General features: G+C 44.8%; 1 protein-coding gene across 7 annotated transcripts in view; it reads left to right on the top strand.

Annotated features, from left to right (window-relative positions):
- The first annotated feature begins 9167 nt into the window (after nt 1-9167).
- LOC146204170 (uncharacterized) overlaps nt 9168-21775 on the top strand; it is a 158351-nt gene continuing 145743 nt past the window's right edge. For 3 of the 7 annotated variants that reach the window (XM_084589112.1, XM_084589113.1, XM_084589106.1), the window contains exon 1: nt 9725-10083. The gene's annotated coding sequence lies outside the window, so the exon portion shown is untranslated. Of the gene's footprint in view, nt 9308-9660; nt 10084-21775 lie in introns of those variants that run through there. The other 4 variants (XM_084589109.1, XM_084589107.1, XM_084589108.1 and 1 more) reach the window with 4 other exon arrangements.

Below are 21775 nucleotides of genomic sequence, written 5' to 3'. Positions count from 1 at the left end.
AAAGCTGACAACCACAAGCTCCTGATGTATTACCGGCAGCATGCAGCATGGATGTTAGTTACTAAAATATGGTTGCATAATTCTCGCAACCAGCTGTGCATGTATGTCATGGATTTCTCAACTACGCACAACAAATTACAAAAAAAAATGGTATTTATAAATGCAGCCAGCTGTTCACAAGAAACACTGTAGCTTATTTATGGGGAAGGTAGTGGGCGCCAAAGAAACTGCCCCTGTAAAGGCGCCTAATTTGCCCCTATGTAATATCGGGGACAAGTGTGTGGACTACACAAACTGCAATCAAAGCACATAACTTTCACATCAACCAGGAAACTCGGACCATACTTGTCGATGTGAAAGTTGAACGTTAGTTCTTTCATGTGTGCAAGAGAAATAAGGTCACAATTCGTTTACATCGAGATTCTAGTACAAAATCTACACATACTGTCCAGAGACTTTCACCCCCGCAGTATAAGCCACCACTTGGGTAAGAGATTAGTAAAAGAAGTGTATAAAAGACATTAGTGCTGTTGGACAGCCATAGCTATAAAAATGGTATTGACATTGGAGTACTGCCTTAAGGCGGGACCTAGGGCATTACAAAAGCAAGAGTTAGTGTCCGCTGGTCCTCATTTGAACGAACAAAAAGAGGGGGGGGGGGAAGAAATCTACCTCAACTACATGCTTTGAGTGACACCAAGCCGCAGTTAGCATTAAAGATATCACACAGTTTTGTGGAAGATTTGGGAGCGCTTTGCTGCTTTCTTATAGGATTGGACAAAAGAGCTCACCATCTTCAGAAAGGCATGTTATATAGAAATGAAAATAGTGAATTTACTGCATCTGGCCACAACAACTTGCACACGGAGAGTTCTCCAGGCCGCGGGGCTGTTTCATTAACTTCAGGACTCCGCCCACATTTCTTATCCCCAATGACAACGAACTCACACATGACTGGCTAACAAACATTTTGGCATGTCTTTCCACTTTCATAAGGTTCTTCACTCTCTCCCTAATACAAGCAATGCAAAAGGGACAACAAATTCGTTTCACAACAAACGGAATTTAGAGAATGGACCTCGAAATGATTGGCTCACTAGGTCACATGCCAAACTCTCTCCCCTAGGAAATAAAAAAAGAAAAAAAAATTAGAACCCATCAAAACGGTGTCCCACGTGCGCAACCATTGCCCAAAGCTTGCACCCTTGGCGGCTCCTTTTACAGGGCAATTATTGCAATTATTGGCGTCCGAGTCAGCACCATTGCGGACCACATCAGAAGAGCCAACCCACATCCTCCCGCTCCGCATCATACCGTCACTGTTACACACTTGCCCTCTTTCAACGCCGCCATCTCCCACCATTGTTGACATCCAGGGTTGGAATCCTCAACGAGACCCCACTCAGCGCGCCTACACTGAATAATTGTCACTTTTATGGGCTCCCCAACAAGGAAGAGGGCCTTTACACCCTTCAACCTGACAGTGTTTTTTCTTTGAACAATAAGCAGTTCTTCCAAAAGAGGTACTCGTTTCAAAGCTGTGCTGCCTGCGGGTGATGGGTCTAGTCAGCGTACTAAGGACCCCTTAGTACGCTTAGTACTAAGGACCCCTTAGTTGTATACTGTTTGTAAAGCTCCTTAAATAAACATGAGCCCCCTACATGACACAGCAACGAGAACAAACTGCCTGTCCCCGCGTCTTCGAGTGCGACAGCAAAGTCCTCGGAAGAGGGGACTTCTTTCCCTCTCTGCCTACGTTTCCGTTAAGCACTGTAGCTGCTGTAGCTGCCTCTCTGTGCGCGTCTCTCCGCCTCCTGTCCGAGGGCAAGTGGGAGACGGCCGCAGCTGGGCATTGAACAGGTGACCCAAAAAGAGCACACTAATAATGGTGCCTAGCATACCCACCGATCCCTTACAGAAATCATTAAAGAAATGAAAGCAACACATCAGATAACGCTACAATGTTTCTAAGTGCAAAGTCGACAACTCCAAGTCATATAAATATATGTACATCTCCGCACATTACTCTGCACTGTTTCTGTCTAGTTAAACTAATAATTCAGTGTCTAGCAACACTATTAAAAGGGGATAAAGGCCACGGGGGGCTACGATTATTAGTACCGTTTTGCCTTTAAACTACAATAACATACTTGTTGCAAGCTTAAAATCACAGATTCACACCTGTCCCACCCACAGCAATGGAACACACATCTGACTCAAGTCTGCAGAGAAAGAGCAAGCTAGACTATTACAGACGCACCCTTGGTTGTTTTTCTGGCATTTCTGAGGGTGAAGAATCTGACTTGTCAGTAGCATGTATATGAATAAGAATCCTATGACAGTAAATGCATCAGATTTTCTGGAGTGGCTTTTCTTTGCTGACCACATATGAGGTGAGCTATAATTTATCCAACTTGGCCTAGGTTTATTCTATGAATAACAAAGCTATAGCAGGTACACAGTCGTCCACTCAGGCTGAACATGCGAGTGCGTGGCATGCACTTTTTGAGATGCCACTGCATCCATCGCAGCCGCACACCGTAGCGAAGAGGCAGACAGCGTGAAGTACCAGCCTCTAGTCCCTCTACCACCCCTGGGGTCCCAAACTAGGGACCCCTTGTTTTTGTCAGGACAGGCCCCCTCAGGGTCAGCTAGTGAGTAACCTCCTGTATTTGTATCTGATGGAAATGTTTTCCACCACCACCCACATTACGCAGCTGCGCATCATAGCAGATGTGAAGCAACAGCTCCTGGTCCTTCTACGCATAAGCCACTTTGCCTTGATGCATGCCTGCGCACCATAGTAAAGAGGCAGACGACATGACGCAGCAGCTCATGGTACTTTACACATGAGCCCCCCATTGTACTTCGATACGCACCATAGCAAATATACACACTACGCCACACAGCTGCTCCTGGTCCCTCTATGCATAAGCCATTTTGCCTCAATACGCACCTACGTACCTGAGCGAAGAGGCAGACGTGAGGCTGCAGCTCCTGGGCCCTCCATGCACAAGCCACTTAGCATCAATGCACGGCTGTGCACTGTAGTAAAGAGGCGAAGGACGTTAAGCAGCAGCTCCTGGTCCCTCTACACATCAGCCTTGCCTCGATGCGCATCTGCACACCGTAACAAACAGCCAGATGTGACAAAGAAGCTCCTGGTTTCTCTACACATAAACCACTTTGCCTCAATGCACGTCTGCACACCGGAGCAAAGAGGCGGATGACGTGAAGCTGGAGCGGCTGGTCCCTCTACGCACAAGCCACTTAGCCTTGATGCATGGCTGTGACGGATGCATTGCTATTTTGCAAACTGCATGCCACACATTCCCATTCAAGCTAAGAGTGGACGACTGTGTAAACGTAAAATACTGGTTATTTACTTCAATGGACAATGACAAAAAGTAACATGGTGGACAATGTAAAAAGAATTTGCTGCATAAAGTTTGTTGAAACCAGTTCTACATCCTACATGTAAACAAGCTAAAACCTTAATGTCGAAGGGATGTCCTGCGTGTTTAAAATCATCACGCTCAAACAACTTCAACACTGACAATCATGATTCAATATTAATAATATAGATAATGATACAATACTCACTTTTAGCCATACCAAAGAAATGAGAATGCAAAAAGATGTTGCTGTTTTTTCCCCGTGGATGACAGTTTTCCATGCTCAAAGTGCTGCTTCCTGTTGGCCTACGAAATCGGCTACAGCAAATGGCATCTGAAAAATTTTTGGAAGCCTCATGCTAGTCTTCAACGAGAAAAGCATTGCCATACAGAAGCAGAACACAAATACTTTTACAACACACTAAAAGCACCAACTGCGGTGTTGTTTTTAGGATGACTAGGTACAGGTTTTGCTGTAGCAAGCCAAATGTTAGCCTTGAATAAGGAAAGCATTCCCATACAGAAACAGAACACAAAAACTTTTACAACACATTAAAAGCATCAATTGCACAAATGCTTGTAAGATGACCAGGTACAGGTTTCTGCTATAGCCCACATCATGTGACCAGCGGTTATCAGAAGCCTTGTATGTGAGCATGATGCCCTAGATTCAATTTATGGCTATCACTGTATTAACAAGCATGGGTTTAAAGCTACTTTAATATGATAATCTAAGAACATGGTAAGAGCTTTCAGTGCGAGACAAGCTCAGTATCATGCACTATAAGGTGCTGCATGGCTCTAGTGTAGCTTTGGCATTATCTCGCTGTCAATAATGCAGTGAAGTTCTGAGGAGCCTTTGAATATCTGTAAGGACAAGGCAACAACAATTTTGTTTTCATCTCACTTTTGCTCATCTCGGGGTTTTTTTTTTTTTTTTCTATTTTTTTTTTAATAGAGCCCGCGGCTTGCATGGCCTCCCAGTATGCCTGTTTTGCATAAAAGAAGGCGTTGCAGGCACCAGAGCTCACAGCCCAACTGTATCGCGGCGGCGGTATGTCAAATTCATGCCAGAACAGCGCAGAACAAAGGGGCAAGAAAAAGACAAGTGCTGACTTTTTTTTTTCTCTCATCTCCTTGTCCGGTTGTTCTGCGCGGTTCGGTCCCACATGCATAACCAACATGCGCAAGGTGCTGTCCTGGTTTGTCAAAGCTGAAGGAGAGTACTAATCCTTTAGTTTAGCAGCTACAGCCGTTCCCTCTAGAAACTGTAGTTGCCGTAAAGCTCAAGAGAGAAAGATCAGCGGCTGTCCAAAAAAAAAAAAAAAAAAAAAAAAAAAAAAAAAAAAAAAAAAAAAAAGCTCGCGACGTTTTCACAAGTGTAGGCATGTCGCACGATAGGCTCGAGTGCAAAAGTTTTCTCGTATAGTTTTTACAACTCAGCACGTAGCGCATGGTTAACAAAGTAACTCCTTTAAAGCTCAGGCAGGCACTCCTTTATCAGAGACACGAGAAGTTGCGCGGCTTACTGGCGCAGCGTCCAGTAATGCCGAGAAAGATGGCCCTCAGACTTGAGGCTGCACTTTAGTTAGTCGGCGCGGAGCCATCCTGTCAGTCTCGCCTAAAACACTCGACCGTTCGGCTGCTGTACAGAGCTGTTTCCTTACCCAAAAGCTCAGCACCATCGGTGCATCGAAAAGTTCCACTAAAGAAACAAAAGTTCGGTGAAATACTTACTTTGGAATCGGCGGGTGAACAAAGTGTGCCAGCCGCACCAAGCCACAGCAAAAACAATGCTAGCAGTGCATTACAGCCGTAGGTATTTGTAACTGCGCAGAAAATGCAGAACACGGAAACGTGAAGCGATCTTCCATGACTAAACTTCAACTTGTCAGGTGGATTGGATTGGCTCATTTCAGATATTTTTGAGGATAGGTTCGGTTTCGTTCTTTTTGAGCTTGCTGCTTGCTGCGTCTATTCAGCCACTGATTAAAATTTCACCGAAGCATCATGATAGAAAAATGTTTAATGGTCATTTAACGTTTATTAAAAAAGTTTTGATGGAAGAATTCAACGATGAAACATGCGGAAAATAAAAAACAACTGTTTAATGGAAACGCTTTCTATCGCATCTATTCGCTCTGGCATCATATAATGCAGACTTGACGGCATTACTGATTTATATGCAGTTCAGACGAGCACGACGACTACAAACTATATCATAGCTGTGTAAAACCAAATCCAGTGGCGGACGAACGGCGGCTGTCCGCTGGGCGAACGGATTCGACCATCCGCTTTCGTACGTACGCCGGAATTCCGGCGGACGTCCGAAATCGGCCGCCGAGTTGCGGCCGAGTTCGGTTGTCCGTCGGACGTCAGTGGCCGTCTGGGCCGTGTCCGTGCAAGGCGCCGTAACATAGAAGCTGGATTTGGAAACTCGTGAACAGGTTGGGGACCTTTTAGCTGACGTGGATGCCATGATTCCATGTCAGGGCATAAAATGAAATGACCAACTTGACACCGTCCTCGCGAAATCCAAGAATATAAGAATCCACGGAAGCACAACATTCAGCTCCAAATGCGTCGGCATCGCCACAAGTCAAGGAGACTCCAGTTTGCATTGCCGATACGCAAAAAAAGTTGCTCCTAAATCAGCTGTCGTACAAAAGAACAAAGGACCGGAGGTCGAGGGAGCGCGAAAAGAAGAGAAAGCTTCTAACCGCAAAGTTCAAGAGACTGAAGCGAAATATGTTTACTCTTGAGACAAAACTGGAAGAGATGAGGAGGAAGAACTCAAAAGCTGCGCGCTCATATGTCAAGAATAGAAAATTTGCCAGTAAGACAACAGTCAAGTCATGGCCTGTTTAAATGCTTCAAAGCGGAAAAGCACGAAGGGTTTTAAGTACCAGCGCGAGTGGCTGCTCGAATGCTTGATAATGCGGATGAGGAGCAAACGGCTTTATGAGCATCTGCGCAAGGAGAAGATCATGCTGCTGCCAGGCAGAACGTGTCTCCAACGGTGCCTGCGCGGATTTCGAAGCGGATTCGGCTTCAACAAACGGGTGTTTGCTGCCTTGAAGGAAAAATGCATATGCATGACGGAGCAGCAACGTCATGGCGGCATTATGATGGATGAAATTAAACTTTCCGAGAATCTGACGGTCAGTCACTACGGGAAAGTGAACGGTTTGGTGGACCTCGAAAAATTTTCATCTAGCTCCAGCTCAGAATTGGCGGATCACGCCCTAGTTGTTCTCTTCCAACCATTCACGGGAAAGTGGCACCAGGTGCTTGGCGTTTTCGCCTCGAAGGGAAACGTGAAAGCTGACGTGCTAGCAAAAATTACGGTGGAGGGTGTGATAATGGCAGAAAACGCCTCACTTTTTGTGGATTTCATAACAACAGACGCTGCTAGCTGGGATCGTTCCATGTGGCGTATTTTTGGAATTTCTGGGAAAGCAGGACAAGAATTGTCTGCAAGTCGCCGCACCCTGTGGACGTGAACCGCTCCTTGCACTTCGTCTCCGATTTTCCCCATTTGGTGAAGAATGTAAGAAACAGCTTGCTCCAGCACCCTTTAACAACTTCTCAGGGCGTGGCATCCATCAGTCACGTTGATGCCCCATGGCAGCTAGATCAACGTAGCCATGTCGGCTTGAAGGCAATGCCCAGGGTGCACAAAGCTGTTGTAAGGCCCGACACATTCGAGAAGATGCGCGTAAATTATGCGTTTAGCTTGTTCTCTGATGATGTCCGGCGTGGTCTTTTCACGTATAGACAGCAGATTAAGCACAACCATGGTTGAGTTCACGCGACCGATGAACTTGTCAAATTGATGCAGGAGATCATCAGCATCATGACTTCAAGATTTCCAGCTGCCGCCCTCCGCCCGAACTCTGCGAAAGCTCGGCGACTTCGTGACTTCCTCACCTATCTTGATGAGTGGCAACGCTGTGCTCAGAAGGAGGGATTCTTATCAGGGAGCACTGCAGAAGACCTCCGAGTCACGCTGTCGAGCACTCTTTCCCTCTTGGATTACCTGTCGTCCAAAATAGGCTACAGGCACTTAATGACCACCAGACTAAGCCAAGACATCTTGGAGCAACTGTTTGGGGTTTTGCGACAATTATGACAGGAAGTAACGACCATCCAACCCCCGTTCAGTTCTTGATCTCCATAAACACTCTGGAGTTCATGAACTTGGTCAAGTCACCTGATCATGGGAATGTTTCACCCGGTCTACTAAGCAGCTTGCTTGACACCGATGATGTCATAGCAAAAGCAGAAACCCAGCAGAGGTATGTGGACGACTTACTGGACATAGAGAATGTGCAGGCGGCACACGAAATGCTCAGCGCTTGCCAGCTTGACAACGACCACAGCAGCCTGGCGGTAGGAAAAAGTGATTCGCGGCTGAATTTCTATTTGGCAGGATACGTGGCGCGAAAGTTTCTTTCAAAGACTAAATGTGCCGATTGTGCCACTGTTTTGCTGGAATCGCCAGAAGCTCCCCTTCCGCCTGTGGCCGCTCTCACAGCCCACGTAAGCATGGGGAACTTATTCCCATCTGATTCTTTGAACAGTCTCGTGACATCTCTCGAGGAGACCTTCAGTCACTGCTTCACAGTCACTGAACTGAGGCGAGAAAGTCTCGCAGACTTCGCCTCTTTTCTGCAGTTCAAACCTCCGCCTATGATCGGTTGTGAGGAGCATAAGACTGAGATCACTAACAGCGTCGTCAAGTTTTACTCTATCCTGCGCCTCCACTTCTTGGTCAAGAGCAAGAACCGGCCCGTGAAAACGCGCGAAAAAAAAGAAAACACCTGAAATTGAGACGCGTGCTTTGAACGCATAGGCATGATTTTGGGGTGTGTTACTTCACTGACTCAAAAACACTAATGTGTGCATGTCATTTATTGCACTTTCAAAAGTTCAGCTAGAAGATACCGTTTTGCAATACAAGCTTATGCACTCGTTTTATTTTATTTATTCGCAAGGTCTGCTTACGCCCATGCACACGCATAAATTACAGCTGAGCACTGTGTTAATATATATTCGCGTTGCGTTGTGATGGCGTGGAACATTTAATGAAAAAAAATTAAGAACGAGGAAGTGACATAACAGTGTTTGGAGTTGCTTACCTGAAAAATCGGGAACGCAGCAAACACGCTGTAAGTAAAAAAACAGCCTTAAACTCGGCTCCCCTGCCTTTGTAATATGTTTACATCCCTTCCCTATTCCCGTCAGACAGCTTGTTTGCAATAAACTCATTTGCACTTGGAAAAAAGTGAAGCGAGTCGCTTTCTGTCATGCGTGGCGACGGCCGGAGGAAACGGTCATGAACCGGGCTTTCGCTGGTGGCGCCACTGCGGCGTCATGAAGAAAAGGCACGCGTTACCCGCGCCGGTCGGCACAGACACCGTACGCATGGCTTCTCTTTCACTCTCAGCAATCTCTCTTCTCTTACGGCGCGGTTCAGGTGTCCACAGAAACAACACTGAGCGCCAGTGTTGCCGCATTGGTCAGCTGGATTTTCCCAGGTGTCAACACAAATTAAATTTCCATTTTTTTTTTTCGCACGAAATATTTTTTTTTACGGTGAAAGAATGATTTCGGATTCGTCGAGTGTGTGATATCTTACACAGTGATTTCGGGAACGCATACATCCCGAACAACAAATTTCTGTGGCTCTGCCATGGCTCTGCTGCAGCCAAGGCCGGGGAGGATGGATGTTTGCCCTTGTGCCGTGGTCCGGGCAGTCCAGGGGCGCGAGGGTAGAAGGGGGTAATTAAGTTGGAGAGGTCGGGAGTGGTAAGCGCAGGCTGCTATGTATCGGGCCGATGGTTCTGGTTCTACGGTGCTGGGACTGGTAGGTCTCCGCCGTTTGAGGCGGGGGCTAGCCTGCCACCGGTGTAAGTACGTTGTATCTGCTGTAGATCGACCGAAGCTTTTGTCTTCTGTGGCCATGGTGGCGGACGACGGCTGTTGCGACGTGCGTCTTTTCCTCTCCCTATTTATTTTCCTTTCTTCCCTTTCTATTTTCTCCTGTCCGCACCATATACAGTAGGTCGTGGTCCGCACAAACGCACGAGGCAGCGGATGGCCTGTGCAATTTCTTTTCCTTCTTCCTACAGTCGAAGGCGCCATGGAGAAATCTCCAAAATCTTTTCGATCAACATTAAGCATGGGATTTATATATTGTTATTGTGCTGTACTTTTCCCGATGAATTTGATTGGAGGTGTTCTCATTCTATCACGAAAAAATTATTTGTGGGAAAAAAAGTGAAATGTTGTTTTGACACCTGGGAAAATCTAACTGGCACGCGGCAACATTGACCTGTAATCAATGGCTCTCGGCTGGTTGTTGTGTTGGGTTGTCGGGCACTGAGCAACGTTAGTAGTTTTCTCTCATTTTATGCGCGTTGTTCGTTGTGCATTCAGTTTAGCTTGATCTGTGGTAAGACGCTGAGTGCTGACTTTTATTTATTAGATGTGGTGAGTTTCTAGTTTTCGTGAACTTAGTGCCACCGGCTCGTTCAACTTGCCATCATGTTAGGCCTAAACGCGGCGAAGTGTGCCCGCAACTGCGAGGTGCGCTTTGCGCAAGAAACCAAAAGTGGGCTTGCCTTGAGAACTTGCCGTTAAGGGAAGCGAAAGCGCAGTGTAATTCACACATGCTTGACACGCGGTAAGTGTGCACCTTGTACTGAAAGAGCTCGTAGGAGTGAAGCGTTTAGTTTGTGCCGGCGCGTCGACTAACTGCGCCGTCGTTGTGCAATGTAACAAAGTGCAACTTTTTCGTTTTTGAGTTCGCGTTCTTGTTTATTTTGCATGTTGTTTTTTCTTAATTGCTTGTGCGGCCACACAAGATATGCTAGTGATGGTGGCACTAGACTTGCCTGCAGCCTGCAGTGTTTATATCCTATGTGAAAAAGTGTGCCGCGTTCACAGATAGTGTTAAAGTTTGCAAGTAACAAAGCATTATCTGTAATCACCAATTTTTGATGCTGTGGGTAGAGGTTGCAAGCGGAAATTTGATTGTGGGGCCAGAGGTGTGTGCTTTTGTGGAATGTTTGGTTGCCCAGTGTTGCCCGTTAGCCGAGCGGCCGAACGCACTTGCTCTACTGTGCTTGTTTTGCGTGCCGAAGGAAAGTCTTGTGTAACGCAGCAGGTATTTTTGCTGCTTGTATTGAAACTGATGGGTGCATCCAGCGCATTTGTTCAATAGATGTGTTATGCTACAAGTGGTGTAAAATTTTTTTTTTTTCTGGTACCAGGCTTAAGTAGCAGCGCGGTAGCTTTGTTACATATGCTTTTGTTCCTCCTCATTGTGTGCGAAGTGTCATGAGTTTTGTGTTCAAAGGGTGGAACTTGTTTTGAAACTAATGAAGAGATGTAAATCGGCCCTCAAAATGAACAGTTTCACACAATTGGATGTGATATTGCTTACTAAGTTGAACAATTTTACAGCCTTTGTTTTATATTGAAGCACCTTGTTTTGCTTTAATTGCTGCAAAGTTTCCCCCAACAGCTGAGATCTAAAGTTGTTCCAACTTAAAAACTGTTAGGCTTCTTGCACGATTGCAAAAGTATTTACTGATGCTTAAACAGTCCTGCTACACAGGCTTGAAGCAAACTCCTTGGTCTCTATACTTTTGACAAAGGCTGTACTATTGTGCGCAAAAGTGGATAGACCACGGCTTCGGCGGCAGGAGCGCCTGTGGGGACGCACTGCGGCGCTGCTATCTCGCACGGCTCAATGCGAGAGTTCTCGGCGTGACGCACTTTTCCTTCGCTCTCGGGCTGGCGCTTATCGTGACTGACAAACTTCTAGCACGGTGTTCAGCCACTCTGCTGCTGTCGGTTGCATCAAAGGGGGTGTGCACCGCGCAAAGTGTTCATAGAGTAACTAGGTGTTCAGGAATAGCGCTGTCCTGCACTAGTGAAAGAAGCAATCGGCAGCCCTGCGCCTGCGTCCACTCACTTGACTCCACAGCAGCAAAAGGAATTTTAACTTCTGTTGCACCGACATTTCCTATTTCGCTCCCAACAGGAAGAATAATGGTTTATTTTGAAGCAATAGCGTTAGTAAACTCAGGTCGAAAAATATCCTTCAGCGTCGACGGTGTCGGCCGCATGAATATTCGAAGCCTGGAAAAAATGGGAACAACCCTGACCTCCCCCCCTCCCACTCGCTTTCGAAGCATGGCAGCCTCGTAAAATCATGAGCATGCCTCTGAGAGATTGCATGGAGGTCCACATTTCTCTTACGTAAGACTGTGATGATTGTGATCCCATTGAGCTTGAAACCTTTACCTGAAAGAAACGTCAACGGTGACAGGATGTCATGAGGCCTATAAAAAAAAATCGATTTCAGCACATTTGTTTTCACTTTTCTGAACATTACACATTTTAACCTTGCTCTTGGTGCATGATAGCTATAATTACTTATGCGCCATAAAACCCAGCACAGCACAAAAAAAAAAAAAATATATATATATATATATATATATATATATATATCCATGACGCACTAAATAATTCAGAGACAAGCATTAATCTCGCTGTCATTTCTTTACATAGACAATAACATAACCATGTAGCATGCTGTAGAAAAGTAACGCTATCGCGTATATGTGGCGTGCATGTCATTAGGTCTGTTTGATTCACCTGCACTACGTGAACTGGTTCATGTAGTGTGGCACTTTGCCATTTGTTTCAGCAATGCAACATGGTGCCCTCTGTACCTCGTCTTTCATTTCAAAAAGTTCAGCAAAACTGTGCACCAGCTCAGCGGTCAGTGCCGAAATGGTGCAGCTGCTGCCACCACATGAAAGCAGACGACAGCTTGCACGACAATGGCTTGCATGTTGTGATCAAAAGTGAAACGACCCTATAGCTTTTCCACTCTTCAACGAGAGCGGTGCCTGTGTTCACCAAAGAAACAATGGATACTTCAAACCAGGTCTATAACAAGCAAGCACATGCATGCGTTGCATGCCAACTTCAATCGTGGTCAGTAAAAGTTGTATGCGCTTCGTGCCAGCTGCCGCATGGTGCACATGCATCGAGCTCGAGGCTGGTTCGTGTCAACGCTTCATTGCGATGCTCTATTTGACAATTTATCATTTTATTTGGCATGTTGGCGTCTGTTGATGTGAGCGGCAATATTCACAGCCAGCCTACCACATGATGCTGTTAGCTTTTATAATAACTTGTGCACCGAATTCACAATTGAATGAATCCTATCGGCTGCCGTTCAGATCACAGACGCTAATTATCCTGAACATGAAGATTTGCAAGCACATTATATGCAGCGGCAGCGGGTGATCGGAACGCATACTGGTCATCCCACCACATTCATGTGTTTACTTCTTGTGAGTACGCGTAGCCGTTTCCTTGGCGAGCTCGATCATGTTTTCATTGACAAGTGGAATAATTAAGTAGGATATTTTCGCTGTTTATTACAATGCACAGGCCAAAAGCATCGTGGCTGGTTAATCGCAAAACTTCATTCTCATGTGCTATTTGAAAATTCATCAAGTTTACCGGGACGCTGGTGTCGGTTGACGCGCGTTGCACACAGCCGACCGCAGCTGGTTGGCGACGCCAAGGCTAGCAGACGACCCGGCCTGCACCCTGCCATTCGTTTAGGAAGCTGCCCCGGTGCACAGAGTGCAGCTGAATCAAACGGACCTATTGATAACCTAAGAATTTTTCTTATAAGTTGAGAACTCGTCAATGTGAGTTTCGCGTTTTAAAAGAGCTGATAGCTTATTCCAATCGAAGAACCGTGGCAAGGTTTCTTGCTCCACAAACTGGGGAGCGTACTACAAAGGATGATTTGGATTAAGATTCTGCGTATCTGACTGGCTACTATGATGCCATGATGTATTTTGTGCTGTATCGTTCGGTCACTGAGTTCCTTTAGATCGCAGGTGTGGAAAAATGGAATGATGACACAGTGATGGACTGTTGTCGGCGCGGTATCACGGCGTGTGCCCGCATGCACACTGTGCTCTTCTCAATGACACTGACTTGTTCACCCACGCATTTATATAAGACACGGAATTTTGGATGTGGAGGCGACAAGGGGAAAATGTTCGTTTTCGCTTTGCTTTAATTTTGCTTTAAAGGAGTATAGGCACATAATTCTTAAATTCATGTTTTATCCTTTGTAATGATGTTTAAGACATGGCTATACATGGATCGCCACGTCATATTTGCTTACAACTGCCGAATAATTTATAATCAAATTTTTTTTCTCACCTGTTTCAGTTTCAACAGCCGAGCGATGGCTGTGACGTCACAGTCGTCTAGGTCAAGCGACGGATGAGAATACAGTGATATAATTATTGCTGTGTCATTTGAATTAACTGCAGGCCTGCCTCAAGAACAGGAATCACTACAAGTGAAGAGTCTGCTATTATATCGTCGTTTTTTTCTTGCCGTGCAACACTATTTGATTGTGACGTCACAGCCATCTCTTGGCTACTAAAACCAAAACTGGTGAGAAAAGAAAATTCAATTGTAAATTATTTAGGGGCCGTAGGCGAGAACTGCTTGTGGATCGATATACAGGAATGACTTGCGCATCATTGCGTCTCTCATTGCCTGAGTTGCTTTAAACCCCACAAACCAACTGACTTACGCATCATTAACAAGAAGAAATATGCCACCCAAATTTGGTGTCTACAGTCCTTTAATTTCTGATATGTTGATCAGCATCACCAAGATAGCAGCTCATGCTACAGATTGATTTATAAAATACTTTGCATGCTGTAACTCATTCGCCCTACCAGGGTGTCACAGCAAAAACAGCGGCTTCTTGCATGTTTCTTATACAAAACTCTGTCTTACAGAAACGCATCAATGAACAGGCTAGCAGTTGTAGGACGTGTGTACTGTGCATTCAAGTACATGCCGTTTTATGGCACTTACAAACAGTTAATCACATCCCATGTAGTCTCAACTCTTTCCCGCACCTCCGCTTTGGAGGCACTCATGACAGCGACCTAATAATACAACACAAGGCGTCACCCTTCCAGGAATGATCTTAATACAAATCATCTGAAATACACTTTCCGGTTCTTGGATCAAGAAAGCTTGTTCCGAGTCTCTGATTGGACTGAGGTATTAGCTTAATAAAATTGGAAAATATTGTGCAATCGAGCTATAAAAACACATCATGATTCCTTCTGTGGGGAGAAAAATGCGAAACGCACTAAAACTAAAATGTCCTTTGCTGCTGCGGAGTCAAGTGCGGCGACGCATCGTTACTGTCCACTTTATTCACTAATGCGGGACTGCGCAATTTCTGAATACCTTGCAATGTTATTACTCTGCTACTCGGTTGTTCTGCTATTCGGCTGTTCGGCTACTCTGCTGTTGACGGTCGTGTCAAAGGGAGCACGTCAACAGCAGAGTAGCCAAATGCCACTCTGGAAGTTTGTCAGTCATGATAAGCTCCAGCCTGAGTGTGAGGGAAAAGTTGTACGCCATGCCGGGCACTCTCCGAACAAGCGCGCAGAGCAAGCTAGCAGCGCTGTAGTGCGTCCCTGCAGCCACTCCGGCCATTGAGGCCATGGTCTCTCCACTTTTACGCACAATAGTACATGTATGCTGCAATGTGTAGTGTGTTATGCCTGTAGCATGCATCTCAACAGCTCTAGCTTCTTTTGAAGCTTTTTGTTTTGTCTTGAGTTGTTGCAAAGCTTCACTGTTCCACAAAGATGTCTGCCAGAGACCCAATTTGTGTGCAGTGCAGATTGTCATATTCATTTCCTGTTTTGTTAGCATGTTCTTAAGCAGTTGAGCATAATTTTGATAGTTGACTCTGTGACTGCTTTAAGGTATTCTGCATTAAGGGTTCTCTTGGCTATAGCTGCGATTATTTGTTATATCTGTTGCAGTAAAGCCCCATCTCATCTGGTTAACATTCCTTGAGAAACCAGGTAAATTTCCTGTCTAGCGAAATTTTTTCTGCAATACCGGTTTCCATTGGGCGAACAGGAGCAAGAGCAACAAGCAGCCAGAGCCGCGCACGAGAGCACTGGGGACACGCGTTCTCATCTCCCCAACGGAACATCCACGCTGCTCGGAGCGTAGCGAGGGGAAGTGCGTGACGTCGAGCGTCATGTGATCAAACTTTTCCCGCGCTCGCGTTGCCCGTATCCGCTGGCTGAACGCCACTGCTGCCGTCTTCTCCTATTTTTCTTGACCGTCCTTGGTTCCAGGCGAATAACCAGAAGTGACGTCGAAAAGGTCGCGTGACTTCCTCCGTACTTCGCCACTGGTGACGGAGCACCGAGGGCTGCTCTCTGCTGCTCTCGGGACCCCAAAAGCGCGCCTTCTCTGCCAGTAGAACGCAACGCTACTGCTCCTGTTTGACCACTGGTAGGCGCCGAAACTCGCAAGACCACTTTTAGTGCAGCTAAAAGTGATCCTATTCGCCCAATGGAAACTGGTATAAGACTATGCCAAGTTTGGGCTTCTTACTGGAAGCAAATGTGCCCACGCAATATGTCTAGAACTCCCATGTGATGGAACTACATGTTCACTTTTTCTCCGGCTTTCATGGGGGTAACCTTCCATTTCTAGGGCCGCAGGAAGAGTTAGTCCTGTAAGTATTTCATGTGCACGCTGTGTTCTGCTATCGAGAAGAGTAAAAATGCAACACAGACCTCTGTGCTCACAGAATTTTAGCCCTGTTCTTAAAGAAACATTAATGCCCAATTATTTTCTTTAAAGTTATTTCCACAATGAGTACTCAGCTACAGTGTCTTTTAATAAAATATTCCATTGATGAGAGAAAAAAAGGGGGCACTTCCTAGGTGCACTGTAGAGCTTTCAATGTTCACCTTTATTTCTTGTTTCTGAAAACTGATGTTTTTTTTTGTTTTTTCTGTGCACCAAAATGCCATACCATTATGTCTGTCAGGTATTTAAAATCTGGCCAGCATGCCTGACACTGGAAGGAATCTAGACACTTCAGAGTAAAGCTTAGAAAGTTTCTTCACTAATGTGGATGCAGTGCTGCGAGGGGGTATTCAAGTTTCCAAGGCAGAAATATTCTGCTTAGGTTTAACTTGCTTCATTTTTGTCATTGCTGTTACTTTCTAATTTGAGCGCTACAAAAAGGGGAAAAAGTGTCGATGTAACTATTTCAGCAGAGGTGTGTAGACGTGCTATTTTTTCTCTCACTACTGAGCATATTTTTTGCTAGCACAATGATATTGTGACGCATAGTTGTGGGCTAGTAGCCACATGCAAATATAAATGCCACTTTTACATGAGAGTGGTAACTGAATAGGACAAGTTTTGCTTGTACATAGTGTCAAGGCTAAGTTACCTCTTCTATTAAAGCTTGCTGCATGTACAAAAATGCTATTTTTCAGTTGAGTGCTTAATGGTGGAATCGTTTTCTTATGATTGCTGTGTTTTCATAGCCGAATGTACGATAATTCTGCTTCCTACAATGTTATAGGATGGATGTTCATATTTTGTGTGGCTCAAGTGCCTTGCTGTAGCTTTTTGCTACAAACTTTAGTGTGTACTAATAAGGTATCATGAGCATTGTGCATCTCAGTTTTAATAGTACAATATTCACATTTCCTTATGTGTGTGAAGTTCCAGGTGTTATCGAAATTCATGCTGCGTTGATTTTTCTGGAGAATTGTTGTAGTGTAGATTGTGCACCAGCCCAGTTTTATAGGAGAGTTGCAATTCTTGCAAAGCTGGTTATTTGAGTGTAGGCAATGAAGAGAAGGTTTAATCTCACCAATTGCATACTGTTACTTATTTCTTACCATAGTAGTTTTATCTTAAGCGTGAGCTCCGAACCATCGTTGCTGTTTAGTGAGATTAGATCCTCTTGGTTTTATTAGCGGCTTCACATTTAATGCAAGTACAACTGTGGGATAACACTAGCAAATTACACCTTCCTATTGATAACTGGGTGCAGTTTTCATCATATCCTGTATTCACAGCTTGCAAGCTTTCAGCTTTTGCTACACATTGAAATGTCTCGGGAAATTTTTTGACCTATTGAGGCTGACCTCGCCAACACAGTAGCTATTTTGGTGAAAGACACTAATTGAGCAACTTGCATGCTGTCCACCAAGCAGAAATGCAAGACAAAAGTAACTCTCTGCTTTACCCTTTGTTGAGTGGGTCCATGTAGCCCAGTGTTTCGTTTTGGTTTACGGGTTTTAACATCCCAAAGTGACTCGAGGTATGAGAGACGGCGTAGTGGAAGGGCTCCAGATATTTTATTATCTGGGGCTCTTTAAAATGCACTGAAATCGCACAGCACACTGGAGCCTTGCCTTTTGCCTCCGTCGAAAAGCGGTCACCGCTACCGGAATTCGATCCCACATCCTTGGGCACAGTAATCGAGCATCCTTACCAATGTGCCACCCCAGCAGGCCTCATTACGTTGCATTGCCTTGTAAAGTGTATTATTGGCCCTGTTGGATAACATTGCATGTTTGTTCAAAAGCATTGCCTTTGCTTTTGTGGCTCTAGTTGGACTGCCTAGTGGCTGGAATGGTTTTAGAAGACTGCCTGGTTGCTGGAATGGTTTTGTAGTGAAAAAAAAGTTTGACCTACAGAAGCAGAGTATAACTGGAATTACAAAAATGGGTTTCTTTGAACACCTGGATCCACCGCCTCGCCTTGTGACCAAATACATGCTGGTACGTGTTTAAAGCAAAATGTATACGGACGAGTGTATGTACTTTGGCTTGATGAGATGTACAGGAGCACATGGTAAACCACTTGTAGGCTTTCAGAGCTCTTTGGTCGTTGCAGTTGCTAAAGTCGTGAGGCCTATGTAATTTGTAGGTTGTCATGCCATATGAGACATTCATATTAACTGCCCAAGCTGCTTGTTTTGAGCTGCAAACAGCTTATTGTTTTTCTCACAGGTGGCACTGCCATCTATCAGTCTTCAGAAATTGGCTGCAGTTTCTGACCGGATGTTGATTTGAGGTTGTGCACCTGCTAGAACAGAAACTGCAGTGCAGCTTGCATAACGTTTGTCATTCCTTGCCTTCCAGGAACCTAATACAAAATGACACCCAGTCAGATTTCAACACCATTTGTCCTTACTGCTCTTGTTTAATTCATTTTGAACGATGATGTGAAATGCACCATTCTGAGCTATGTGAGGCTGTTCTAGTGGGTCAGTAACACTATTCAATATGTTGCAAAGTGATTGTATTTTGGTCTCAGACTTTTGTTGTTCTTCAGCCAAACGAGGGGAGTATTTTTAAACCTTGTTTGAAACCTGCCAACACAGGATTGCAGCAAGTGTAGTGCTCAAAGGGGCATCCTCGTCTTGCACAGACTCTGCTCGGAAATCAGTTTTTTTGTGATTTTGTGATACCGACCATGGGAGCAAGTCTCAGCTTAGTGTAAAATGATAACATCCATTCGTCTTGTTTCAGTTTGGAAGGAACCAGTCTAAGTTTCGCACCCGACGGGGCCAGAGAGATTCATTGCTTTCTGGGCCTTTTGGATGCTTGGATGCGGACAGTTATTTTATTATTAATATTTTCTGCAAGGCAGCCTGGGGTTGACCTTGGCATTGTACTTGGAGTAGCTAAGAGCAGTGTGCACAAGGTTCTTTTTTTTTTTTTTTGTCTGATTGGAAGGTTGAAGTTAAGGGTCCCGTAACTTTTAATACTCATTTTTGATAGTGTCACATTAAAAAAAGTATTCTAGGTTTTCTTCTGTTCTATGACTGGATATATTAAATATTTGTGGAAACATTTGTGAGAGCCAAATTTTACTACTCTGAATTTTTATTTTGTAAACAATATATAGTTTGTCATTAGTTTTTACTATACTGTAATGTGTTACAAAACAAAATTTGGAGAACACTGTAGAATCTGCACTGGAGAAATATGTAAGCCTGAGCGTTGCTATGTTGTCCGCGAGATGTGTCAGCGGGGTACCACGAGTGATAGACTGCACCTTTCCTTGCCAGTAAACCAATTATAGAACGCCAGGGAACTTTGATGCATTCAACGGAACGCTGGTTGTGTTTGACAAGGGGCGCGCAATATACCGTGTGCAGCAGCAATGCTCAGGCTTTTGCATTTCCCCAGTGCACTTTCGGAATTTTTCAGACTTCAGTTCGTTGATTACCTCTCTTTACACACTTTCTAACAATTTCCACCCATTTGTGCACGCCATCACGGCCTTTCTCGCTCGTTCATGCTCAGGCATTTCAAATTTCCCGCCACCAGAAGTTAGACCGTCATCGCAAGTTGAGTACCACGTGACTCACTTCGAATGTTGCTATTACCCCTCCCGGCTATTTTGACGTCTGATTGACTTAAATGGCTCTAATTAATTACCTTACTGCTCTTGTTAATTACTAATTACTATTAATTACTCAATTACCTAGTTAATCCACATGCACCAAATGATTTCCTCCCCAGCGAGGTTTTTAGTCCTCTATTCTCGTTCTTATAACTTGTTTCGTTTGTACATAATCGTGATGACAATTCTGGTGACGCGAAATTGCCAACATACCTACTTAATGGCTACGCATTAATAAAATAATTTATTAGTAAAAAAAATGTTTCAGTACACAACCTTGAAATTGCCCCCCCCCCCCCCCCCCTTTTTTTTCTGCTGTAAGAAAAGAGTTATGGACGCCTCAAAAACAACTGATGCTTACTTGAAGTAATGATTGCTTTTTCAGTGCTAGAAACCTAGCATGGCATCAAAATTTTTTGTCGATGGGTCGAGAGCTCTGCAAGTGAGCTCTGCAACTTGCCGCATTCATTTTGTAGTATGCAGTAAGACTGTGCCATTTGCAACAACATGGCGGTGAATGTGTCATTATGAACCAATTCTTTTATTGGGAGTGTTTTGAGGATGACCGGCAAGTTGGTCTGTTTGTCTTCATGACATGTGCTATTGTAATTGGCTCAGTATTCTTGAACCTTGATATATGTTTTTGTTTCGTCATTCTAAATGCATTGCAGAGAACTTTTTTTTCCCCTGCCCTTATGTAAAATTGCTCATCATTGGTTTCTCATTGAAATTACAGTGTTCCTATGCTTCACCTGTGCATGCAGGTTAAACCACCTTTTTTTTTAGATGCGAAACATGAGGGAGGGATCAAGACCAAATTATAGCCTAATCATTCTGAAGGCTGATAGTGAAGCAGAAATTGGGTGCTTTTTTTGAAACTGAATTGTTGTATCTGTTGCCAAATGGCCAAGTGGCTGCTCAGAGCAAGAGTAGTATGCTTACCATTTGTCTTTGCAGCGCACGTCCTGCTTCAACAAAGCTGCTTTGCATAAACGTGATCTCTCATCATATGTTATATCGTACTGCCACATGAAGGCACAACAACTTTAGCATTCTGCTACTTAGCTAAAGTTAGTGGGATCTGTCTCCGGCTACCATTCATTGGAAGCGAAATGCAAAAACTGGTGTACTGTGAGACATTAGTGCACAATGAACAACCCTTGCTAGTTAAAATTGATCTAAAGCCCCTCCTACACACACACATACACACACACACATGGAAATCGCTCATTTCCTTTGGCATTCAGTTCATGGTCGCAAGGTCACAAGATTGAATTCCGGCTGCTGTAGCCATGTTTCGATTAAGGCAAAATGCAAAAACACCTGTGTGGTGTGTGATGTTAGTGCATATTTGAACCTCAGGTGATAGAACTAATCTGGAGTCCTCCTCTAGGTTGGTTGGTTTGTGGAGTTTAACGCCCCAAAGCAACTTAGGCTATGAGAGACACCGTAGTGGAGTACTCCGGAAATTTCGACCACCTGGGGTTCTTTAACGTGCACTGACATTGTACAGCACACGGGCGCCTTGCTTTACGCCTGCAGCGAAAAGCTGTCGCCGAGGCCGGGATTCAATCCCGCGTCCTTGGGAACAGTAGTCGAGCGCCGTAACCACTGCGCCACCCCGGCGGGGCTGGAGCCCTCCACTACAGTATGTCACAGCTCATGCATTGCTGGTGGATTAACTCCATGTACTGCTACTGGCTTACCTCCAGCTCGGGGACATTAAATCCACATGCCAGACCAGTACAAGACATTTTTTTGTATTTCCGATTTTACATATACCCTCTGCTATTCAGCCTACACAGAGATGAGTTCAGCATCCTTTTCTTTGTTCCAATTTGTTGCTTCGTGAGCGCTGTGTTGAGTATGCCAAAAGCTGCAGCTTGGAAACTTGCCATGTTTTATACCCCTGTCATTTGGGCAGTTTCAATGCCCATTGGTGGGGATCGAACTCGATGGGGATAGGCCTCTGCCACACGGCAGTTTTCAGTGACCTTTGAACACTATGGGCATTGTCTCACTGAGGTTTGTGAATGGCCATCAAAAGATCA

Source organism: Amblyomma maculatum, chromosome 1, assembly GCF_055883805.1.
Source record: "Amblyomma maculatum isolate TAMU_Amacu chromosome 1, ASM5588380v1, whole genome shotgun sequence".
In the NCBI taxonomy this organism is placed as follows: Eukaryota; Metazoa; Arthropoda; class Arachnida; order Ixodida; family Ixodidae; genus Amblyomma; species Amblyomma maculatum.
This window is presented reverse-complemented; position numbering and strand designations above follow the sequence as displayed.